Here is a 13,052-nt window from a genome sequence, read left to right as displayed (position 1 = left end):
AGGAGAAAGTCTGGCTATCTTGGAGTTATAAAAAGTTGAAGCATTCAGAACTGTCCAAATCCCTTTCAAATGTGGAGGAGCTCCATGAGAGGAGCCAGTCTTATTTTGTCTTTGACTTTGTTTAGACTTGTGCTAAGAATCTTAGTTTCTGAAATTTGAAAAACAAAATGCCTTAAGAAGCCTAAAGAAAATTGGGAGTCAAGTTCATTCTACTTATTTTCTATCAGTATTTTTTCTCAGATCATATAATATGCTGACAACATTCTCTCTGATCCAGGAATCTTAAAAAGATTTTGTATTTGCTCTCCTTCATAAACATTCCCACTTTGGAAGAAGTGGACTTGAGTTACAGAAACTTAAGATTGTGGAATGTTTGGCTTTATATGCAATAGAAATATCCTCAATTTCAAGTCACCTGCTAGCTCCCTTAGTGTATGTTATATAGCACCCTGATAAGATAAACTAGACTGTAGATAGAGATCAAATAGTACGAATAAATTACAGACTAGAAGAAAAAAATAAATGATGGAAAGAAGAAAGGAAGGTAGGTGCTTGGTTAGAAAGGAGAAAGGAGGTAGAGAAAGCAATGAAAATAGTCAGAAATAAGCAAATTGCACTCCATAAGCACCTCTGGTCCCTCTGAGGGAGGTATAAGTGTTGCATCTCTGAGATACATGGATTCTGGTCAGTTCCCAGAACAAAAACGAGTACAAAACCCAACCCTTGAGCTGGGTTCATGGCTCAGTGGTAGAGCATCAGACTAGAATATGCAAGGCCCTGGATTCAATCCTCAGCACTACATAAATATAAATAAATAAAATAAAAGTATTGTGTCCAAACTACAACCAAAAAGTAAATATTAAAATAACAGACAATCAACAACACAACAGAAAAGAAAACCCAGCTCTTCCTGATCTGCTTGACCCAGAACTTGCCCTTCTTCCATCTGGTCCATAGTGAGGGGGCAGAGGCTAGAAAACAGATGTGATTATAGTTTGAAGAGAGGGAGAGAAAAGGTTGAGGTAGGGGGTGTGAGGGGGGGAAAAAAGCGGATGCAAAGCAGAGCTAAGACGACATAGACTAGAGAGCCTAGAGCAACAATCATGTTTTCCATAAAGCTTAGACAGATGGGGAAACTGAACTCAGGCCAATCGTTTGGCAGGGAGAGCAATGACCTCAATGTGCTGGCCTAGCTAGAGACTATGGTTTAGGAAAGCCTCCCCAGGCAGTAGGAGGGGACCATCTCCTGGGGTCTTAGGAGGAAGTCTGAAAGCTAGGGCAGTGAAAATGAGAACAGAATGTTCAGAGCAAGGCCAAAGAAAAGGAATGAGGGAGGAAAGCAGCACCTTAGAAGGCAGGGAGACACAGAAAATCAGAACAGCTCTATGTTTGGGGGCTTCGTTGACTTCCAAGAATCCAGTTTGTTGCCAGACACAGTGGTACACATCTGTAATCCCAGGGTAATCCCAGGGACTCTGGAGGCTGAGGCAGGAGGATTCTAGATTCAAGGCCAGCCTGGGCAATTTAGCAAGACCCTGTCTAAAACTAAAAATAAAAAGGGCTGGGATGTAGCTCAGTGTGTAAGATCCTGGGTTCAATCTTCAGTACTGCCACAAAAAAAAAAAAAATCTCAGGTTGGGATACACAGTGGCACACATCTGTAATACCAGTGACTCAGAAGGATCTCAACTTCCAGATGAGCCTCAGCAACTTAGTGAGACTCTGTCTCTCAAAATTAAAAATAAAAAAAAAAAAGAAAGGGCTGGGGATGTTGCTCAGTGGTTAAATGCCCTTGGGTTCAATCCCCGGATTCCTCCAATCTAAAAACAAACAAACAAACAACAACAACAAAAAAAAAAAACATCCAGTTTGTTCAGGGTAATTTAGTTTGGTTAATTTCTTCCTGGTCACTGTGAAGGTGTTCCCTTTCTTCTAACACAATTCCCATTTGTTTTTGAAGTCCAAGCTTGGATGTTCAAGCTCATAAGAGCTTCAGATTTACTTATGTCAGGGTGATCTGGTCAGCTCTGTTGTATTACACCATCAGCTTATCATGTAATTACATCAAGTCAAAGTCAATGGCCAGAAATGAGAAAATGCCATCTAGAGATAGAAGCCTATAATTTTCGGAGGCTCTCTATGACTTGGGATGAACTCCTTGAGCAATAGTCCATATTCCCATTCCACATAGGCTACATCTTCTGTGTGAAGAGAACACATTTCCAGTAAAAGAAAAGCCCTCTGTGGAACTGACTGGCAGGTGTAGAAGTGACTTAATAAAGGCAATCTATGGTAATGCATTCCGCTGTCATGTATTTAAAAAAAAAATCAATAAAACTTAAAAAATAAATAAATAAAAATAAAGGCAATTTATGTTTGAGTTAACCAGAAAACTTTTTTTAAAAAAGTTCTGTGGAAAATGGGTAAAATGCAAAGAAAAACAAGGGAGACAGAGATGGGAGACAGCAGGCTGGCTTTATTCATCTGTTTATTAGCCTATAAAGAATACACCCATTAGCTGAAGGCCTCTGGGCAAATGTACAGAAACATTACTACACTCCAATCCAACTAAATTAAATCCAGGGGCTAACACACACACACAAAAATTCCCATAAAAGGAAGGAAAAATACGAGAGGAGGGTTGTATGAGATGGGGGAGGAGTAGAGGGAGCAGTATGTGTAGAGAGATGAAGCAAAGAATTAGTAACAGCCAAATGCAAAATAAGGACTTAGATGCCAGTAGGCATATGTTCTCAGAAAACCAGGGCTAGGGAAAATTTGTTTCTCCCTCAAAATCCAGCCTAGATGTTATCTCCTCCCCAAAACCTTTCCTGATTTCCCCTGTTCCTAAAGAGTTAATCATTCCCTCTACTGAGTCCTTTGTTTATTTTTATAATCTCAGGATCATCTTTATTAAACTCTTTTACATATCTTTAATCTCTATTCATCTACAAGTTCCTTGATGGCAGAGTTTAAGTCTTATCCATTACCAGCTGACATAATGGTTAACATATGAGAACTAAAATATAGTCACTGGAATTGAGTGGAGATGAAGACTTGAAACAGTAACTTTCCATTTCTGAAGTATAAACATTCAAAAACTTAGTTAAATAGAAAGGGGGTACAGGATAAAGTTTTAGTAAAGTAAGCAATTTGAGAGTACACAGGGAACTGTTGCAAGTGGAACGAGTAAGCAGTGTATTAAAGTGATCTGAAGGTAATAGAGGAAAAGAAAATAGGTACAAGGTATGGTGGATCACACCTTTAATCTCAGCTACTCAAGAGACAAGAGGATAGCAGTTCAAGATCAGCCTCAGCAACTTAGTGAGACCCTGTCTCGGCATAAATTTTTTTTTTTTTTTTTAAAGAGAGAATGAGAGACAGAGAGAGAACTTTTAATATTTATTTTTTAGTTCTCGGCGGGCACAACATCTTTGTTTGTATGTGGTGCTGAGGATCGAACCTGGGCCGCACACATGCCAGGTGAGCACGCTACCACTTGAGCCACAACCCCAGCCCTCGGCATAAAATTTTAAAAGAACTATAGATGTAGTTCTGTGGTAGAGGAATTGCCTGGCACATTCCAGGCTCCACTGGACTGGGATTATCATTTTGCTTTGTATAAATTTTCTGATGGCACTGCTGGTCAGTCTTGCCCTATTACATCCATTCTCACTTGACTGTGCAAATGTAAAATGTTTGATCTAGATTCAGGATTCTGTTACAGTTCCTGAAATAGAACCATCAGCAGCAACAACAAAAACTTTAAAAGCTCTGATAAGACTGGCTATAGACAAAATAGGACAAATATTAGAAATTAATTTAAGAAAGGGAAGTCCCTATCTTTTCATCTCCACTCCACACCCTGCCCCCAAGAAAAACCAGATAGAGAAACTAGAATTTGAAAATATGAAAAAAATCCCAGGAAAGTTCAGTGTACCTAAAACTATTAATAAATAATAATAGGTAATATAGTTATATCAGCCCATTTATATAACAAATATATTTATAACAAATATATATATATATATATTTTATATATATATATATTTTTTTATATATATATACTATATGTGCTAGGCAGCCTCCAAGATGGCCCCCAGTGTTCCCTGTTTTCATTCTCTCCCCTTTGTGAAATACTCTCGTTGATAGTGGACTGGATTTGGGGACTACTGGCAAACAGAATACAGCAGAAGTGATAGGATGTCACTTCTAAGGTTAGGTTACACAAAGACTCTGGCTTCTGTCTTTGGTGCTCTCCCTCTCTTGCTTGCTTGTTTGCTCTGAACAAAACTTGTTGCCGGGCAGTGAGCCACTTTAGAAAGATGCCTACATGGCCAGGAACTGAGGTCTCTAGCCAGCAGTTAGGAACCTCAGGCCTGCCAAAAGCCATGAGTAAACTTGGAAGTGAATCTACTGTCAGTTGGTTGGGCCTTGAGATGTCTGCAACCCCAGCCAACACCTTGATTACAGCCTTTGTGAGATATCCTGAGCCACAAGTATGGCATAGGCTGTGCTTGGATTCATAATAGCATACATTTGGGGAAAATAAATTATTGTTGCTTTAAGGTGCTAAATTTTTAAAATTCGTTATATATGACAGCAGAATGCTTTACAATTCATATTACACATGTAGAACACAAGTTTTTATATCTTTGGCTATATACAAAGTATATTCACACCATTTGTGTCTTCATAATGTACTTAGGGTAATGATACCTATCTCATTCCACCATCTTTTTTACCCCCATGTCCCCTCCCTTCCCCTCTCACCCTTTGCTCTATCTAGAGTTCATCTGATCCTCCCATGCTCCCATACTGAATCTAATCCTTCCCCTTCCAACCCCATAATAAATCAGCCTCTTTGTATCAGAGAAAACATCCGGCATTTGGTTTTTTGGGATTGGCTAACTTCACTTAGCATTAAATATTCGCCAGCTCCATCCACTTACCTGCAAATGCCATGATTTTATTCTCTTTTATTGCTGAGTAATATTCCATTGTGTATATATACCACATTTTCTTTAAAGATGCTGAGAATAAGATGCTAAATTTTGAGGTGAATAATTATAAATGTCTATATAATAGATAAAATGCACATTGTAGTTATACAATACTGTACAATATGTATTTTGAAACTATATGAAAGTATACAAATTTGCATATTTAAAACTATAGTATTGGGCTGGGGATGTGGCTCAAGCGGTAGGTCACTCGCCTAGCATGCATGCGGCCCCGGTTCAATCCTCAGCACCACATACAAACAAAGATGTTGTGTCCGCAAAAAACTAAAAAATAAATATTAAAAATTTAAAAAAAATAAAACTATAGTATCAATAAAAATATTAATATGAAATACTATAAGCTGGGTGCAGTGGCACATGCCTATAATCCCAGCTACCAGGGATGCTGAGGCAGGAGGATCACTTAAGCCCAGGATTCTGAGGCCAGACTAGGCAACAAGGTGAGACAAATAAATAAAAGAAAAACAAATATCTAGGGCAGAGGTTATGGCTCAGAGGTAGAGTGCTCGCCTAAGGACATGTAAGGCTCTGGGTTTGATCCTCAGCATCACATAAAAATGAATAAATAAAATAAAATCACTGTGTCCATCTACAACTAAAGAAAAATACTTTCAAAAATAGCTAATAAATATGAAATACTATATATTAGTTATTATAATATATTAGCTATTAATCAAACTAGTTAGTTATAATAACTAAAAAGTTTGGGTTTTTTGTTTGTGGTGCTGGGGACTGAAACCAGGGCCTTGTGCTTGCAAGGCAAACACTCTACCAACTCTATACCCCAGCCCAGTGGTTTGTTTTGTTTGTTTCACGGTTCTGGGTTAAACCCAAAGCCTCATACCTGCTATGTAAATGATTTGCCACTGAGCTACACACCCAACCCTAATAATACCCAGTGTTTATGGAACATTTACAGTATACTTAGCTATGCTACCTAAAAACTAAGTATGATTATACCATACAAATTTATATTTTTCTTTTTTGCCGGGCACAGTGGCACATGCCTGTAATCCCAGAGACTCTGGAGGCTAAGAGAGGAAGATCACTGGTTTAGAGCCAAGCCTCAGCAATAGCGAGGCACTAAGCAACTCGGTAAGACTCTGTCTTTAAATAAAATACAAAATAGGACTGGGAATGTGGCTCAGTGGTTGAGTGCCCGTGAGTTCAATCTCCAGTACCCTCCACCCCGCAAAAAATTACATGCTTCTTTCTAAAGTTAGTACCTTCTTTGGAAAGCAGAGAGAAGAGGAAGGAAAGAAATTCAAAGAAAGGAGAGATAAGGGAGAAGTGACAGACAAAAAAGGAAGAAGGGGAAAAGGAAAAAAGGGGGGAAAAGAGGGAGAAAGAAGGAAAAAAGAGAGAGAGGGAGAAAAAGAATGTGAGCTAAGGATGCAGCTTAGTGGTAGAGCAGTTGCCTTGCAGGCAGGCATGAGACCTGGGGCTCAAACCCTAGCACCATTTAAAAAAGAAAGAAAAGTATTTTAAAAGAAAGAAAGAAAGAATGGAAGGAAACATTTATTCTGGAGCTTAGTTTCAGTTATATCTTGGAGTGACTTTGCTAATGATGACTACAAATAATTAAATTCCTTTATTCGTTTAACAAATATAGAGAACTTTTTATGCTGTTATAAGTATTTGAAATATGCAGAAATAAAACAACATTTATTTTGCCTTTGTATTGCTTACATTTTCTAAGGAAGACTATGGAAATTCTTTTGTTTTCTTCTCCTTCTCCTCCTCCTCCTCCTCCTTCTTCTTCTTCTTTTTGTGGAAGACTGCAACTCCAGTGCCTTGGCATTGATAAATTTCTACAGACAGAATGATGGATTAGATGATTAATAAGGGTTGGGACTGAATCCCATCATGGGGAAATTGGAATTTGTTGTTGTTTTATGTGGTCTCCTGTATCTTTCTATTTTCTGGCATGATTGAAGGCAACTGGTAGAGATATCCTAAGAATAGTGGTGGGCAGAATACAATGCTGCTCTTTCAAACACTACTGATTGTCTCTCATGAATCTTTGATCTCTTTCTAATTGAAGGTCCTTCTCTCCACTTCCCTTAAAAGTGCTGTTTAATAAACTATACTCAATTCATTGATTTAAAACAACATTTTTGTTTGTTTAGTTTTTGGTTTTTGTACTAGGGATTGAACCCAAAAGCACTTTACAACTGAGCCTATCCCCAGACCTTTTTATTTTTATTTTGAGACAGGGGCTCACTAAGTTGCTGAGGGCTTTGCTAAATTGTTGGGGCTGGCCTGGAACTTGCACTCCTCCTGCCTCAGCTTCCTGAACACTGAGATTACAGGCATGAGCCACGGCACCTGGTGTAAAACAACAATTCATTATTGTCCACAGTTTTGTGTGGAGGAGACATGGTGTTGGCCGAGCTGCAGGGATGACTAAAAGATACCAGATGGCAAATTCAAATGGCTAATTGGTGCTAGTGACCAATAGGGATCTCCATGGGGCTTGTGGGCGGAAGCCTTGGTTCTCTTCCTTGTAGTATCTCCATGTGACTCACTTAGGCTTCTGACAACATGGCCTTGGTTTGAGGGAAGCACTCAAGGAGCATATAAAGAAATTACAGATCACTTAAGGGTCAACCTCAGTTCTGTGGGCCAAAATAATTTACAAGGTCAATTCCAATTTAAGAGGAAGAAAAGTAGATTCTACCTCTTTTTTCTTTTGCTTTCTTTGTCATATTTATTTATTTATTTATTTAGGCAGTACTGGGAATCAAACTCACGGCCTTACACACGCCAGGCAAGCATTCGACCACTAAGCCACATCCCCAGCCCTCTCTGTGGTTTTTAGGCTCTGCCTCTTAATTGGAGGAAAGGCCAAAAATATGCTGTCATTTTTAGTCCATCAGCATGCTGAATGAATTTTTTCAACAGACCAGGGTTAAATACCAAACAGGAAATATTTATATTTTGCCCTTTCCCTGAAATCTAACTCACCTCTTTCACAATTCTAAGAAAAGCTGTCACACAAAGACCTCTTTGTTGCTCAATATTGTAGACACATTTCAGTCATATTTTCTTTAGCATTAGGACTGCTGACCAGTCCCTTCTTCTTGAAATGATCCCTTCCTTTGGCATCTGTGATACCACATTCCTTGTTTTCCTCTCCACACCTCTCTAGTGTGCTTTTTTACATTTCTTTTTATTTAGAAAAAATTTTTGTGGCACTGGAAATTGAACCCAGGGTTGCTCTACCACCGAGCTACATCCCTAGCCCTTTTTATTTTTCATTTTGAGATAGAGTCTCAGTAAATTGCCCAGGCTGATACAAAAACTTGATCCTTCATCCTCTGTCTCCCAAGGAGCTGGCATGCGCCACTGTGCCTGGAATTTCTTATGTTTAGTCTTAAATTTTGATAATTCTCGAGGCTTTGGCCCCAGCCACATTTCCTTCCTGCCTTTCTTCCTTCCCTCTTCCCTCCCTCCCTCCCTTCCCTATTCTTCTTTCTTGTTCTGGAAACTGAATCACAGGCCTGGTGCATGCTGAGCACATGCTTCCTCTGGGCTACACTGACAGACCTCCACCTCTATTTTCACTGTACTCTCTTATCTCATTAATCCACTCCCGTGTCTTCGTGTGTTGTCTCTTGGTTTGTTTCTCCCTTTTCTATACCTCAGTCTAATCTGCTTCTATCTTCTGATCCCCAGATCTGAATATGCTATAGCACATCTTTACAGAGGGCGGTATCATTTAAGAGACAGAAGTTAAAGAGACACACCCAGCTTCCAGGAAGGACTGCCAAGAGACTCTATTGCTCTCTCCATCTTTGGAGGACACTTTCCAAATTGGAATGTTACCAGTTGGCCTCTAGAACTATCTCAACGCTGCTATGATGCACAATAAGAAAAGGGATCCAGAGGCTGGGGATATAGCTTAGTTGTTAGAGTGCTTGCCTTGCATACACAAAGCCCTGGGTTCAAACCCCAGTACCACAAAAAGAAAAAAAAATAGAAAGAAAAGGGATCCAGGGGCTGGGGCTGTGGCTCAGTGGTGGAGTGCTTGCCTCACATATGTAAGGCACTGGGTTTGATTCTCAATGCCACATAAAAATAAATAAATAAATAAAGATATTGTGTTCATCTACAATTAAAAAATTTTTTTAAATAAAGAAAAGAAAATGGATCCTCGTTCCCTGCCTCTGTCCTTATTTATTTTTTCTTTCTTTCTTTTTGGTTAACATTGAACCTAGGGACACTTTATCACTGAGCAACACCTCCAACCCTTATTTTATTTTTTTAATTTTTACTTGTTCTTTTTAGCTCTACAGGAATGTTTTTTGACATATTATATATACATGGAGTATAACTTCCCATTCTTGTGTTTGTACATGATGTGGCGTTATACTAGTCATGTATTCATATACGAACATAGGAAAGTTATGTCTGATTCATTCTACTGTCTTTCTTATTCCCATCCTTCCTCCCTTGCCCTTTTTGCCCCCTTTGTCGAATCCAAAGTACTTCTATTCCCCCTACCCTAATTATGTGTTAGCATCCACACATCAGAGAGAAAATTTGGCTTTTGGTTTTGGGGGACTGGCTTATTTCACCTAGCATGGTAAGTCTCCAGTTCCATCCATTTACCGGCAAATGCCATAATTTCATTCTTCTTTATGGCTGAGTAATGTTCCATTGTGTATTCATGCCATATTGTCTTTATCCATTCATCTGTTGAAGGGCACCTAGGTTGGTTCTAGAGCGTAGCTATTGTGAATTGAGCTGCCATAAACATAGATTTGACTACAGTATGCTGATTTTAAGTCCTTTGGGTGTATGCCAAGGAGTGGGATAACTGTCTCATGGTGGGTCCATTCCAAGTTTCCTAAGGAATCTCCATACTGCTTTCCAGAATTGCTACACCAATTTGCAGTTTCACCAACAATGAATTAGTATACCATTTTCCCCATATCCTCGCCAGCATTTATTGTTACTTGTGTTCTTGATAATTGCCATCCTGACTGTAGTGAGATGAAATCTCAGTGTAGTTTTAATTTACATTTCTATAATTGCTAGAGATGTTGAACATTTTTTTTTTGTTTATTTGCTGACCAATCATATTTATTCTTCTGTGAAGTGTCTGTTCAGTTCCTACGCCCATTTATTGATTGGGTTATTTGTGGGGTTTTTATGTTTAAGTTTTTTTAGTTCTTTATATATCCTGGAGATTAATGTTCTAACTGAGGTGCATGTGCTAAAGATTTTCTCCCATTCTGTAGGCTCTTCCTTTATATCTTGATTGTTTCCTTTGCTATGAAGAAGCTTTTTAGTTTGATCCCATCCCATTTACTGATTCTTGATTTTATATCTTGAAGTTTAGGAATCTTGTTGAGAAATTTGGTTCCCTAAGCTAACATGATGGAGAGCAGGCACAGGGTCTCTTGATCCACTTTAAAGTGAGTTTTGTGTAAGGTGAGAGATAGGGGTTGCTACATATGGATTTCTAGTTTTCCCAGTACTATTTGTTGAAGAGATTATCTTCTCCAATATATGTCTACAGCACCTTTGTCTAGTATGAGATAATTGTATTTATGTGGATTTGTCTCTATGTCTTCTACTCTGTATCATTGATTCATGTCTGTTTTGGTGCCAATACGATGCTGTTTTTGTTACTACAGCTCTGTAGTATAATTTAAGTTCTGATATTATGATGCCTCCTGCTTCACTTTTCTTGCTAAGCATTGCTTTGTCTATTCTGGGTCTCTTATTTTTCCAAATGAATTTTATGAGTGCTTTTTTCTATTTCTATGAAGAACCTCATTGGAATTTTAACAGAATTTGGATTAAGTCTGTATAGTATGGCCATTTTCACAATATTAATTCTGCCTATCCAAGAACTTGGGGGATTTAAGTTCTTCAATTTCTTTTTTTGGGGGGTGGGGGTATCAGGGATTGAACTCAGGAGCACTCAACTACTAAACCACACCCCAACCCTATTTTGTATTTTATTTAGAGACAGGATCTCTCTGAGTTGCTTAGCGCTTCGTTTTTTGCTGAGGTTGTCTTTGAACTTGGGATCCTTCTGCCTCAGCCTCCAGAGCCCAGCCTTTGGATTACAGACATGCACCACCTTGCCTGCCTCTTCTTCAATTTCTTTCTTTAGCATTCTGTAGTTTTTTTTTTTTAATATTTATTTATTTATTTTTAGTTCTTGGCAGACACAACATCTTTGTATGTGGTGCTGAGGATCGAAGGGGCCGCACGCATGCCAGGCGAGCGCGCTACCGCTTGAGCCACATCCCCAGCCCTCTGTAGTTTTTATTGTAGAGGTCTTTCATCTCTTTTGTTAGATAGATTCCCAGGTATGTCCCCCTCACCAGGCTATTGTGAATGGGATAGTTTTCCTAATTTCTCTTTCAGTTGATTCATCACTGATGCACAGGAATGCAATTGATTTATGGATGTTAATTTCATATCTTTATACTTTGCTGAATTCATTTATGAGTTCTAGAAGTTTTCTGGTGGAGTTTTTTTGGGTCTTCTAAATGTTTATTTAGAATATGTTTTACGTGGTGCTGAATGGAACCAAGGGCCTCAAGAGTTCTAGGCAAGCGCTCTACCACTGAGCCACAACCCCAGCCATGGGTCTTCTAAATATGGTATCATGTTGTCAGTAAATAGAGATGGTTTGAATTCTTCTTTTCCTATTCTTATTCCTTTAATTTCTTTCTTTTTTTGCTGTTGTTAGAGTTTCAATAACTATGTTGAATAGAAGTGGTGAAAGAGGGCATCCCTGTCTTGTTCCAGTTTTTAGAGGGAATGCTTTCAATTTTCCTTCATTTAGAATGATGTTGGCCCTGGGTTTAACATATATAACTTTTATAATGTTGAGGTATGTTCCTACTATCCCTGGTTTTTCTAGTGTTTTGAACATGAGTGGATGTTGTGTTTTGTCAAGTGCTTTTTCTGTATATATTGATATAATCATGTGATTCTTGTTTTAAATCTATCGAGGTGATGAATTACATTTATTGATTTCTGTATGTTGAACTAAGCTTGCATCCCTGCCTTATTTTATTTTTTATGGTATTGAGGATTCCACCCAGGAGAGTTCTATTGTTGTTGAAAGCTCCATCCTTATCCCCAATGCCAAGCCAATAACAAGGATACTGTTTTGAAAAAAAGGAGAAAGAAGGTTTATTGCTTTGCTAGCAAAGGAGAAACACAGGGGACTCCTGTTCCAAAGCTGTGATTCTGCACCTCCACAGGATGGGGACTTTATAGAGGTGTTTCAAAAAAATGAGATTAGAGAGATCATCTCAGAAAGGAGATCAGGAAGAAGTTTAGGGAAAAGAAGATCAATGAGGAGAAGTTTAGAGAAAAGATTGGGGGAAAAAACTTTTTAGTTTTCAAAGCCACAAATTATATAATCAAAGCATCAACTGAATCCCTGTTATACTATCACTGAGCTACATTTACAACCCTTTATGTTCTTAGGCAGAATCTTGTTAAATTGCTGAGGCTGGTCTCAAACTTCTGTCCTCCTGCTTCAGCCTCCAGAGTCTTTGGAATTACAGGTGTGTGCCACTTCATCTGGCTTTTTTTTTTTTTTAATTGTTGTTTAGGTTTGTTTTTTTTTTTTAAGAGAGAGAGATAGAGAGTTTTTTAAATATTATTTAGTTAGTTAGTTAGTTAGTTAGTTTTCAGCGGACACAACATCTTTGTTTGTATGTGGTGCTGAGGATTGAACCTGGGCCGCACGCATGCCAGGCGAGCATGCTACCACTTAAGCCACATCCCCAGCCCTAGTTTGTTTTTTAAGATTTTGAGATAGGGTCTTGCTAAATTGCTTATGACTTTAGTAATTGCTGAGACTGGTCTTGAATTTATGAACCTTCTGACACAGCCTTCTGAGTTGCTGGAATTATAGGAATGCACCACTGTATCTGGCCAGGTTTGGTTTCTTTCTTTTTTCTTTCTTTTTTTTTGGGTACTGGGTATTGAACTTAACTCTGAGCCACATCCCTCAGAGTTATATTTTACTTAGAGACAGAGTGGTTA

Source organism: Ictidomys tridecemlineatus, chromosome 6 (genome assembly GCF_052094955.1).
Source record: "Ictidomys tridecemlineatus isolate mIctTri1 chromosome 6, mIctTri1.hap1, whole genome shotgun sequence".
NCBI lineage: Eukaryota > Metazoa > Chordata > Mammalia > Rodentia > Sciuridae > Ictidomys > Ictidomys tridecemlineatus.
The sequence above is the reverse complement of the archived record's forward strand: the minus strand, read 5'-3'. Positions refer to the sequence as shown.